Source organism: Pseudopipra pipra, chromosome 22 (genome assembly GCF_036250125.1).
Source record: "Pseudopipra pipra isolate bDixPip1 chromosome 22, bDixPip1.hap1, whole genome shotgun sequence".
Taxonomy (NCBI): domain Eukaryota; kingdom Metazoa; phylum Chordata; class Aves; order Passeriformes; family Pipridae; genus Pseudopipra; species Pseudopipra pipra.
This window is the reverse complement of record NC_087570.1, coordinates 6,324,543-6,337,500: the sequence shown is the minus strand read 5'-3', so window position 1 is coordinate 6,337,500 and position 12,958 is coordinate 6,324,543. Positions and strand designations below refer to the sequence as shown.

At 46.3% G+C, this 12,958-nt stretch overlaps 1 long non-coding RNA gene across 1 annotated transcript; it reads left to right on the top strand.

The window, feature by feature from the left end:
• The first annotated feature begins 3,477 nt into the window (after positions 1-3,477).
• Positions 3,478-4,126, top strand: LOC135401831 (uncharacterized). Its single transcript, XR_010424933.1, has 2 exons — positions 3,478-3,657; positions 3,764-4,126. It is a non-coding gene; the product is annotated as an uncharacterized LOC135401831 (long non-coding RNA).
• The last annotated feature ends 8,832 nt before the right edge of the window (positions 4,127-12,958 follow it).

The window sequence follows — 12,958 nt, the reverse complement described above, 5'->3', positions numbered from 1 at the left end:
CAGGTTGGATATTGGGGAAAATTCCTTCTTGGAAAGGGTGATCAGGCCTTGGCATGGGCTGCCCAGAGCAGTGGTGGAGTCCCCATCCCTGGAGGTGTTCAAAGGCTGTGCTGATGTGGCACTTGGGAACATGGATTATTGTTGAACATGATGGTGGTGGGTTAATAGTTGGACTTGCTGATCTCAGAGGGCTTTTCCAACCTTAATGATCCTGTGATTAAGTTCCTCCTTTAGGGAAGCTGACAGAAATCCTGAAATCACCGTGTCTTGTGGGATAGGGATGGTTTGATTGCCCCGGTCCATCTGCATCTCTCTTCCTCCTGCCTAACCTGCCCTGTGTGGAACAATCAGTGCCTTTTCCATGGCTCAGCTGTCACCTGTGACACACGTGATGCCAGGGAAGCAGAGCTGTGGGTGAAGCTGCTGACAGAGCTGGTATGAAAAACATTAGTATTGATACTGGAGCATTTTCTGAAGCTTTTAACATTCACCATCCCAGTGAGACTGGTTCTGGAGCTGCTTTCTGCTCAAGCCACCAACCCAGAGAAAACCTTCTTGAGCCACAGTTGGTGTCATGAAGCAGCAGCAAATGTTTGACTGAAAATGCTCACAACAATGGAGAGGCATTTTATCTCCTAGGAAAAGGTGCAAGGTGGTTAAGTCATTATCAAATCTTTAATGTAAAAAAATGCTTTAGATAGAAGGAAACTGGCAAAAATGAGAAAATTGCTCTTTATCAAGATTGTGAAATGCTTTCTGTTAACTGGATCCAACATATGCTCCTTGTTCTACAAAATCTATCAGATTTTAGGGAAGATTTCTTCTAAAGCTAATAAAACAATTTTTGAAATATTCACCCTTTGCTCATTTGCATTTGCTTACAGAAAACTGTGTCTACTGTAAAGACAGCAAAGCAGTAATTATTTAAATTAGTTTGATAGATGTTTAGTAATGCTTTGATTAAAATATCAATTTTAGATACCAGTAGGTTTGTGAAAAGCAGAGCGTTTAAATGATAATGAATTTTTCTTCAAGAAATGGTTTCACTTTGTGCAAATGATTTGGAATGAAAAGCCCTTTTCATGTAAAAATTTCAGGCACTCAAACAATGGAGCCAGAGCAGAGCTGAGGTCAATGTGGTGACCCAGATGGATCATTATGAGACAGAAAAGGGGCATCTTTGTCAGATGAAATGTGGATGAATCCCCCTCCACAAGAGAACAGTTTTATTATGTGGGTGATGCCTGAAAAATTGTCAGTCCTGTCAGACTGACAGAAGCTTGGTCGGGGTGAAGCTGGAGGTCGTGGGCTTTTCAAGGCCAGGTTGGATGGGGCTTGGAGCAAGCTGGGATAGTGGAAGGTGTCCCTGCCTGTGGAAGGGGGTGGAATGAGATAGGCTTTAAGGTCCCTTCCAACCAAACCAGTTTGGGATTCTGTGATTCTGAAAGGCAAAGCCAAACTAAGACAACCATGTGAGCAACAGAGCCCAACACCAGCCCCAGGGCTCCTCATTTCAGCCCTGGAATCACAGGGCAGCAATTTGTGGCAGTCCCCAGCCTGTTTCTCTACCTCTAGTCATTTATCACTCCTGATAAATATTCATCTAATCTTTACATTAAAATATTCTCTCTGGTGACTCTGACCTAAATCCTGTTTTGCAAATGAAACTCAGTCGTTTCTGGTCTATCCATAATGGGTATGGAAGCAAAACCATTCCCTCCTTCTTCTCACAAGTCCCCTAAATCAGCTGTTCTTCTGGATAAACACCTCAAATCTATTTTTCCCCCTCAGAGTTCTCTATCCAGTTGGTCTTCCTCTCTCTCAAAAGGTAGTTCTTTAAAATGGGAATACTATTCCCACTGTGATCCTGCCCTTCCCAAGTACAACAAAATGATTGTTTCACATGCTAAAGAAAGGGAATTCAGATATGTGCCCAGAGAAGCTGTGGCTGCCCCATCCCTGGAAGTGTCCAAGGCCAGGTTGGGTGGGGCTTGGAGCAACCTGGGCTAGTGGAAGGTGTCCCTGCCCATGGCAGGGGTCGACTGGATGATCTTTAGGGCTTCTCCAACTGAAATCATCCTGGGATTCTAAGATTCTATGACATGTCAGTGCTCCACCACCATCACAAATGGCAGCACAGAAAGGAATAAGAGATTAATCACTAGTGTTTCTCAGAGGTCAACTCCCACTGAGTTGTTTTGTATTTTTTCCTGGTGAGCTTTGCCTTCTCTAAAAAGATCTGTGGAGATGTCTCCTCGTGTGACTGGGGGCACAGTGTCTTTTACTGCAGTTGTTGTTTGAAAGAGGCAAAGAGGCTTTAACAGGCTCGTTATCACAGCTAAGGAGAGGGAAGAGAGTACAGCTGCTGGTGTTGGAACAGACAACAGATCTCTTCTTGACCTTCAGACCCCTTCACCCCTTCGCCCTTTGTCCCTGGAAAACTCCCCAGCCCATGGTGCCATGGTGTGAATCAGCACCTTCCTCTGGAGCTCTCCAATTAAGATTCAGCAGCGCTTGGAAAGCAGCAGTCGGCCCACACTGGACTAATTAATTTTTCCTGCCTGAGTAATTACAGTCCAGAGGTGACCATGAAAGCCAAGCAAATCAATTTGTGTTTTACTGAGATCCTCATCAGTCACGGAGCACTAACCAGAAGAAAAAAAAAATGACCAGGGACAGAGCTTGAAAAACAACCCACAAAGGTTGCTCTGAAACTGCTGAACAGACATTCAGCTGGAGATGGCAAACACAGTCCTCAAAATCCTTCTCTTGGTGTTTTTTTTTGGCCCAATCACTCAGCTGCTTGAACATTTAAACTTCATCTCCCTCGCTGGCACTCACATCCACTGCAACTGGTTCGTATTCCAGCCAAAAACCCTTCAGAGCTCAGTTTACAGAGATGAGCAGGATCGTTTCACAAATGTCTCAGCAAGTGTTGGGAGTGACTTTGCCACTTTCCAAACAGAGACAATCTGCTGCTCTGCTGCACCGGGGTGGTACCGTCAGCACCCCAACCTTCCTCCAGGAAAAACCTTCCCCAGCGTGCCAGGGATGCAAACAGGCAGCTGTCTCCACACAGCACTTGTTGACACTCTCAGGAAATGTCTCAGCCTCAACAGAGAGAATCCCAGAGAAATATTGTCTCCTGAAATCCAGATTTTCTTCCTCCCCCTGATTTTCTTCCTTCCCCCCCCCCAGGGTTCATTCAATCCCAGATGAAGCAGCAAGTGGTTTTTGCTGGTGGTATGATGGAGAAGATAAAGTTTTCCCTACCCTGCAAAGAACTGGGACAGATGGTTCTCCCAGACCTGGGAGTGAGGATCTGTGGGCAGGAGCTGTCTCACCTGGAAGGGTGGAGGTGGAATGGATCTCACTGTGGAAGTGCCATGGCACTGTGACCTCTGAGGTCCCTTCCAACCCAAACCATTCTAGGATTCTACATCATTCCATGATTCTTCTGCCCAAGTCAACCTGGGTGGAACAGTCCTGTGGGGCACACGAGTCCCAAAGTCTCTCAGAAACGTCCATTCAAACTGAGTCCTTGTGGCCAGCCCTTGGAATGACAATCCTGCACCACCATGTGCTTGGGCTGTCCTGAAGTCTGTCTCAGCAGCCTCATCCCTTGGTGGCATCAGAGAGGGAATAACACCAACTCAGGTAGGGAGAGTCATTGTGGGAGTCAAATATTCCAGCTCTTCTCCGAGAGATTCACCAGAGAACACATAAGGAACATCCAACAAACCACCTTTTAATCCTGAAACAGCTGCAGACCCTCCACTGAACATTGTTCCAAGAAGATTAAGGGAGCCATGAATCCCCCAAGGAGTCAAACATCTGCCTGTCCTCCAGCCTATGACTTGTGCCAGAACCAAGTGCAGCCCTTCAGCTCAGAAAGGGTTGTCTAAGGCACATCACAAAGACAACAAACATGGGCAAGGGTGTAGGGGGACACTCCTGGACCTGGAGAAGACCTGGGTCTGCCTGGCTGCAGAGATGTCCTTTACAAGCTGACAGGAACTGAGATGAAGCCCACACAACATCCACGTTGCTGTGACGTTGGTGTCCATGAGTGAATGTTTTTGTCCCTGAACGAGGGTTAATTTGCACATATATCATGACCTGGAAATTCTTGTAGAAATTTAGAGATGTGGTTATATCTCAGGAACTACACTGTCTATTCCTGTGCAGACAAGAATACTCCCAGAGGGACAAGGATTTAGATTAACACAAGGAAGCTGCTGAGTTCCCAGTCAGAACTCCTGTGATGGAAGGATGTGGATGAAATTGCAGAGAGCAGAAGAGAAATCCCTGTTTCTAGTGCAACAACTAAAGCACATTCACCTGGGTCTGGTATGTTAAAGAAAATGTGGTTGAAAAATGGGTCACAAACTGCAGAGTTAACAAGTTTAGAGCCACCAGGTCTGGGTGTCTGAGGAGGATTGCAAGTGGGTAGTTAGAAACAGAAGTGCAAAAGAGAAAATGGGATGAAATGGTAAATTGAGCACCAGTGTGGGATTTTTGAGTCTTCAGGGAGAAAGAAGGGCTCAGAATGGGAGTCAAAGTGTTCGAAGGAAGTGGTGGGACACGGAGATGCTTTGTCCCACCAGATCTGTGAGGAGCCAAAGGAAGGTTTTGATGATCCAATAAAAATCTTTGCCTGTCATGGGGGTGCTGTGAGTCCCCATTTGCAGTGCAATGAAAGGACCTGTCCCTGCATTTCTATTGATGTCCAAACTGAACCACCTAATTCACAGTGTTTGTCTATTGCCCCTTATTATGGATGGAGAACTGGGACTCCACCCCCTTTGTAACTGCCTTCCAGGAGCTGCAGCTGCTTTTAGATCCTCCTTCAAGGCCCTCTTCACCTGGTTAACACAACCCAACTCTCTTTGTTCCTTCTTGTGAGCCTGGAACCTGGGTCTGGCCTCTCTTTTTTTTTCCATATCCCTCCTGAAGCAGGAGAGAAGGACCCCAAAACTGGCCACAATAAGTCACATTTGTGCTCCCCATCACTGAGCAGAGAGGAAACTACTTTCCCTTACTGTGCTGGGCACATCCTCCCAGTGTTGCCCAGGGCATGGTTTGCCTTATTTGCAATGGGAGCGAGCTCTTGGCACACATCCCACCCCCCATGCACAGATTCCTCCAGCAGGACCTGGGACTTTTCAGCAAGATTGAAAACCTCCAGCGCTGTCAGGTCTGGGCTGAATCAGGCTGTGGAATGTTATGGTTGAAGGGTAGACCTGAGCAAGTGGAGAAGGCTGGTCAAGTTGCATCTGGCTTAGTCTTTCTCCTTAATATAACTGTGTGTGAACAGGAACACGTGCCTGTTCTTGGACACACGTGTCTGCGAGGATGGGGATGAGCCTCACCCCCAGCTGCTCCCTGCGAGGGCAGATGGTTGTCTCTCTAAGTTAGTTCAAGACTTTGAGAGTCCTCAGATGTGGCATTAGCCACATGTTTTGTTTGAGCAGGAAGCTGAGTGGCTTGGGAGCTGTCGTGCACACAGGACAGTGTGATTGCTGTCAGGGTGTTCCTGTCATGAACACAGTTCTGCTGCCTTTTCCAGACATTTCCATCAGGACTCACAAAAGGTCGGTGGCAGGGGCCTCAAAGCCAGGATGGATCAGGAGGAAAATGGGGTGGAGTGAGAAGAGCATCTCTGCCTGAACACTGATCTCCACATCCCCCTTGTGCAACAGACACTCCACAGTGGGACAATGTTCCCCTGACAAATATCATTGGACAGTGACACCCTGATTCGTGGAGAAAGGGCCTCCTCTCTGTGAAGGAGCCCCCAAGGTTTTTTGCTGAGGTCCCATAATGGGGCTGGGTGATGATCAAGGTGGTCCTCAGTGGTTCTCTGACCAGTAGCTGAGTGACATGATGCTCTATTGCCCCATCCCTAGAAGTGTCCAAGGCTAGATTGGATGGGACTTGGAGCAACCTGGTCTAGTGGGAGGTGTCCCTGCCCATGGCAGGGGGTAGGACTGGATGATCTTTAAAGTCCCTTCCAACCCTAACCAGTTTGTGATTCTCTGATTCTATTTAAGTCCATGGTCCACCATCCAGAGAAGCCACTTGCTGTAAAAAGCTGATCTTTTTAATTACAGTGAAGTTGGCATTTGGGGTTTGGGTTTTTTTTTTTTTGTTTATTTTTCCCTGTGCATGGAAGGCGGTTTGGTTTTTTTTTTGTCCTCCCAAAATGATGGCCCTTTTCCAGAACGGCCTTTCCCTGCCAACACATCTATTTTTAGCTGTGATTGCTTTTCAGTCCCTCCAGACGAGCGTGCTCGAAGGAAACACCGCGCTTGGGAAGACCTGAGTTCGGCAGGAACTTGGGGAAGAGGGCTGAAACCCTCGGGATTTTTCGCTTTGCTCTTTCTCCGTGTTTCCTTCCCGTCATTCCCCTTGCCGCCAAGCGAAAGACTTTGTGTTTTTGACTCTCTCAACCCCAGCGAGGCGGCAGCTGAGGGACCCCGAGGCGCTGCTCCCGCGATGAATGGCGCGCCAAGAGCTTTTTGTCCTTCGCGAGCGACTCGGGGCTTGGCAAAACCCACCCCACTGGGGCCTGGAGGTTCATGAAAAACCCGACAAATAACTGATCAACACGGCGCCTGAAAGCCAACGGCGGTGACAACTACCCCAACTTGCACCCCGGAATAATCATGTCTCCCTCTGCAAACTAAAAAAACTTCCCCAAAATTCTCCCGCCCCTCGCGCGATGGCGCCCAGAGGATGATTCCTCCTGACGCGCCTGAACTTTTGAACCCGGCGAAAAAAATCTTTCTTTTTTTTTTTTTTTTTTACAAGAGAGTCATCCAAAGTTCATTGCCCTTTCTCACGTTTGCACCACCAAAGGGACATAAGGAAAAACATCAAGTGTAATATCCGTCACTGTTAGCGAGGCATTCAGAACACATCACCGAGGCATAAACAACCCACACGGAACTCCAGTGGCAGGAGGAGGTTCTGGAAGAACGGAGATACACAACAATATTTAATTATGAATTCCATCAAAATGATTGTCTTTACTCATCAAAGGGCGTCTCACAAACATTCCTCTGGTTCAGATGTGAGCCTGAAAATCCTGGGTGCCCCCATCCAAAAGCTCAGGATTTTTCTTGGTTCACTGGCTACTTTTTCCTGCCAAAGCTCATAAAAATCCAGACACCAATTTACTTAACACGAGGGGTGTGAAATCCCCACTTAGGGAAGGTGAAGTTAATTGGAGAAGAAAAAAAAAATCATAAATCCAGGCCACTGAGCAGTTTGAATTGGCAAGCTCTCCTGTGACCTTGATTCGCTGTGGTTTTATTTTCCTGAAATGTTTTTCCCAACACAAGTTGGGTGGAAAAATCCACTGGAATCACCAAACATTGGTTTTTCCTACCCTTTGTACAGAGCAGTGGATGTGGACTCTTTGTGAGGCAAATACTGATGGGAAAAGCTCTCTGGAAGGGCCTGAAGAAGAAGGAGAGTGTCCACCTCACACAGGTAGTTCATTAATGGCACCCAAGGGGCTGAGCAGCTGCTGCTACCAGAAATATGTGGAATAAGATTCTCTGGAGCACCTTCTTTGCAGAAATTCAGTCAGGGATGACCCACAACCCGGGCGATGAAGAAGCTCAGGCCACACAGTCCCGGAGTTGTTCGCTGGTGGGAGACCCTCTGGAGACTCTCAGGCAAAACTGCTGCAGTGCCAAGGCCCACAGGGACAGAGATGGAATGGAACTGGTGATCTGTGATGTCCTTTCCAAGGCAAACCATCCTGTGGTTCTCTGACACAGGCACCCCAGTCACAGGCACAACACCACCGAGGCTGAAGGAAGCACAGGAGGATGCTGAGCATGGGCTGCTCTTGCAGTAAGGGGGAGATGATCTTCACAGCCCCAAGTAAAAACTAGGCTGTGGGAGTTGTTGATTTGGAGAGAATGAAAGGTTTCCTGTCTGCAGCCACGAGAGAAGCTCTTGCATTCCTTTCAAACACACGCCCATGAATTAATGGGGTTAAAGCACCGTCACGTGAAACCTGAAGGAAGCTGGAAGTGCTGTCACCCCATTTTTGTAGCACTGCTTTGACTGCTTGGGGAGGGATCCTTTCTCTACTCCCATGTACTCACTGCCAACCAGGTTCTACTCTTGCTGAGGAAGAAGCACCTCTTTGTACAACTTCCTGTGTGGAAATAGAGGGGAGAGGGAAGAGAGGAAGGAGACCCTCCCAGCTGGAACATCACCACACACCCTGCTGTCAAACCCAACTCCAGCTCCTGGCAAAATCTGACTGGAGAGGGAACACAAAAGACAACTGTGACTGTGGGAATCTTACCCACAAGGAGTGAATATTCCCCTCCCTGGGGGTCAACGAGCCCCTCTATGGCTTTGAGAGGGAGAGTGCCTGTAAAGGGGCAGGGAACAGCTCCAGGCCCTGTTTCCTGGGGGATTATCAGTGTGTTGCTTGAGGGTGTGAGCAGAAATCCTGGGGGGTCAGTAAGAGCCTCCCTTTAGCCCCAGCTTTGTGTCATGTTGGACCAGGCAGCTCTGACCATGACCTGCTGTGGAGGAGTGTCCATGGAATCAGCCTGGGATTCCCAGCTGGCAGCCACAGCTCTGAAGGACAGGTAATGGGAAAAAAGGGGAAATACATGAGGATGCAAATGCAGAAGAAAGAAAGCTGAGGCTTAGTGTGGAAAACTAAATTATTTAGGGATTATTTGTCAGATATTCAATAAATAAATATCTGATAGGGATGACCAGCATATGGGAAAGGGGACAGAATAAACTGGCTATTGGAATGTGATATAAGGAGCAAGGGTGACAGAGGCACCTTAAAGCATTATATCTGATTGAAAGTGGCAGAATGATTGATTTCCAGGAGGGAAAAACAGTATATGAGTGATAGAGAACGAGACACCTTTTTTTTGAGTGTTTTGAAAAGTCACAGAGTTAAAGTCGGGGAGGAAACAAAGTCAGAGCAGCATCTCCCCCAACCATCAAGGCAGCAGGAAAAAACAGAAATGTATGCAAATAATTATTGCCTCTCTTCAGGTGTTTTAGACATCTTTTGTTTATTAAAAACCAAGAGCAAATGCAAATTTTCTTTCCATGTGTCAGTGAAATAAATGAAGCTTACATTTTTCCAGTGAAAGAAATTAATTATCATTAAATCTTTCTTCTCTTTCTACCCCCTCCCTGATAAATATTTTTAATAAAGGAGATTTTAAACTGTAGAAATATTTAGTTCATCCTCCCATTTTCCCTCCACCAGGCTGTGCTGTCCCTGGGTATTTATTGTCACGGAGACTTGCTGGCTGTTACCAGGGTTCTGAGCATGTTTTCTTTGTAATAAGCCATTGCAATTTCCTACACCAGCCCTGGATTTATGACATTATTTGTTCTTTATAAATTCCCATTCGTTTTTTTTTTTTTCTAATGGCAATTTTATCCTTTGTGTTGCTCCAACAACCATGAGCGAGGGGTGCCTGGGCTGATTGCACTCAGTAAATGCAATTATACATCCTCCCCCACATACACAACATCCATATGTGTCCCTGCTTTCTGCTAATAACAAATTTGCAAAGGAAAAAAAAGAGGAGTTCAGGAAGGATGGAAATGAGTAAAAAAAAAAAAATCTCCTTGTGTGGCAAACCTTTCCAACCAGAAAAATCCAGATTTTTTTGAAGTCCAGACAATTCTCCTTCGACTCTTGCACAAAGAATCATCTGCCTGACCAGTCAGACCAGCCAGTTGTGACATTTTCAAAACCCAAACCATCTTACCTTGGGTCAAGCATTTGCATTTGGAAAACAAACAAAAAAAAGAAATGGCAGTTGGTTGGGGAAGCAAAAAGGAAGCCCAAAGGGTCATTTTCAGCCTTGTTAAATTCCACAGGGATCGTGTGTGTGCTTTTATTTTTTTTTATTTTGTTTAAGGAGAACAACAAAACACAGCAAAAACTGATTTCATTTTGCTTTGGGCCTCCTGCCCCTTTCCCTTGCTTGGGTAAATGAACAATTGATTATTCCCTTCCTGCTGTACCACCACTGCATTTATTTCCCTCACTGCAAATCCTCCCATTCAGAGCATTCCCAGCCCCATAAATTCCCATGAATAATGTACTAACCAGCATCAATGTGGCACTTTCATATATGTGGCCTGATCTGATTAATTGAGATCCACAACATCCTATTATCTATGTTTTCTCATCCTGGCAGTTTATATATATTAGATTGACCTGAAATACACTTTTAATTGATTTTTATCAACAACTCCAAAGAGCTGTGGTTTGGTTTTTACTGTGCTTGTAGCGGGCCTGGATCTCCACTTAAGCCGAGCTGCATTTCATACTTGGATGGATTTTTCCATCAAGATTACAAGAAAGCACCTTATTTAGATATTAAAATGTTAAATAAAATATGGTATAAAGGAATAAGAGAGGAGAATGCAAAACAAGGCTGCTAAAAGTCTTATTAAAATAGATTTATGTCAACAAGGAGAAAAAGAAGTTTGGTGCAACAGAAAATACAATTAATAGCAGTCAGAACTGTGAAACAGCTTGGATTGGAATTAAAACAAACAAAAAAACCCAAGGAAAAAAGTCCAAATTCAGTGCTAATAATCAGTGAGAGTGTGGAAGGAACAGGGCTGGTATAACACTGTGGTTCTTCATCTGAGTGGCTCTAAAGAAAGATATTTATCTTCTTCTGAAGGCCTGTGGCAAAGGAAGTGGAAGGCTCAGAGGCTCTGGCTGGACTTTGGGAAAAGCTCCTTTCTCAGGGGGTGCTGCAGCTCCAGAGAGGGGGGAGGTCCCCATTTGGGGTTCCTAAGACTCATCTGCACAAACCCATGACTGTTTTGGGACAGTTCTGCTGTGAGAGGGAGGTTGGGCCAGAGACACCTGAGGTCCCTCCCACCACCCCCCCGGGATCTCTGAATAACAGGAAGACTTGGAACATGGATGGCTTTCACCTGGAGGTTTCTTCTGCTCCTCTGGCACCATAGGAGGCCAAGAACTTGGCAAGACATATTTTCTGTTACCAGGTATTCCACCAGAAACACACTCAGGCCACCTTTGAGCATCCCTGCTGGAGGACAGCTCCTTTGGATGCTCCCCAGTCCTATTCCAGTGTATCCCACAACACTGGGAACATGTGGCAATCTGCATTGCAAACGTGCCTAGGAGGACCTGAGGACTCAAAGCTTTCACCATATCCTGCTACTAAAAGTGCCTTGGAAGGGAGTTACAGATCCTTAAGCTGTTGCAGGGTGTAATGTGGGAAATGCAAGTGTGCACTTGGTCTGTCTCCGAGCAGATGAATTCAAAACCATCATGAGGAGGGTGAGGTTTGGCAGCACTGGCCCAGCCATGAGCCAAGATGCTCATCACATTTGGTTTGGCTGCTGAATGCCCTGACAACAGTGAGCAAAGGATAAAAAGAGCCTTGATGAGAACAACCAAGGCTTTGATGAGAAGGATCGAGGTGCTCCCTTCCTTCTCTTCGTGGCAGAGGGATGAACAAAGCACAGGATGAACAAAGTGGAGCAGATCCAGAGGTGAGTGGGGAAAACAAGAAAATATTAGATATTAGGAAGAAAATCTTGGCTGTGAGGGTGGTTTGGCCCTGGCACAGGTTGCCCAGAGAAACTGTGGCTACCTCATCCCTGGAAGTGTCCAAGGCCAGGTTGGAGCAGCCTGGGACAGTGGGAGGTGTCCCTGCCCATGGCAGGGGGTGGGAATGGATGATCTTTAAGGTCCCTTCCCAAACCCAAACCATTCTGGGATTCTATGCAGCAAAAGCGTGTCAAAACTGTGTAAAGCAAGTACAGAAATGTAGCAGAGGGGAGATAAATATGCAAAGAAGGAGCAGAGCAGACAATGGATAAAATGCCTTAAGGAAAATGCCTCACAGTGGGCTTGTATCTAGTAATCATTGGCAGATCAATTATTACAGAGGAGTCTGCAGAGCAGAAAAAGCCAAGGAAAGAAAGCACAATGTGAGCAGAACCTCAAAATATCAGATTTTTTACATTTATGACACCAAAAAGGCAGACTTTTTTTTTTTTTTTTTACAGCTCTGACTAGCACCAGATAAGGAAAAAAGCTGGCAGAGGCACACAACCAACCAGGATATTGAATGGGAAGTGGACTTCAATGATCTGTGAAGCTACAAAGACTTCAGTGCATTGTGCTGAGGGAGAAAGCAAATCCAGAGCTGAGCAAAGAGAAATTAAAATTTCATGCAGGCTCGAAGGCAGGGTAAGACACAAACACACCAGAAAGGATATTTATCGGCCAAACAACACAGGAATCGTTACTGTCAGCAGTAAATTAAAGGGAGCTGACGTGAAATCAGGGAGAAATATTCCATATAAACCCACAGGAGTGAAATGGATAAGCAAATATGAAATATTCAGTCAGTGTGAGGCATTTGCCAGCGAGGGAGAAATCCCTTCTGATACCCAGGACTGCAGGGACTGGTGTCACTTCGGAGGCAGCAGCCCCAGTGTGGGCTGAGCTTCAGGCACAACTCACCTCTGGCACTTTCTTTTGCACAGAGAAGCCCCTGAATGAGGGTGGAAGGCCTCATATCAACAGAAACATCAACACATCACTTGAGTCCAGGTGTAGGAGACCCTGGGAAGCCCAACAGGGACATTATCTGGGATTTTTTCGGGGAACTATGAGGGTGGTAAAACACTGGCACAGGTTGCCCAGGGAAGCTGTGGCTGCCCCAGCCCTGGAAGTGTCCAAGGCCAGGAGGAACATGGGCTAGTGGAAGGTGTGGGATCTTTGTGATGTCCAATGGGACTAGAGGACTTTTAAAGTTCCCTCCCAGCCCAAACCATTCTGGGCTTCTCTGATTCTATGACTATTCTGTGATTCTCTGTCCCAGCACAAATATCAAGACCTGCTGGTGGTTCATTGCTGGAATTGCAGAGAAAAGCCAACAGATCCCCA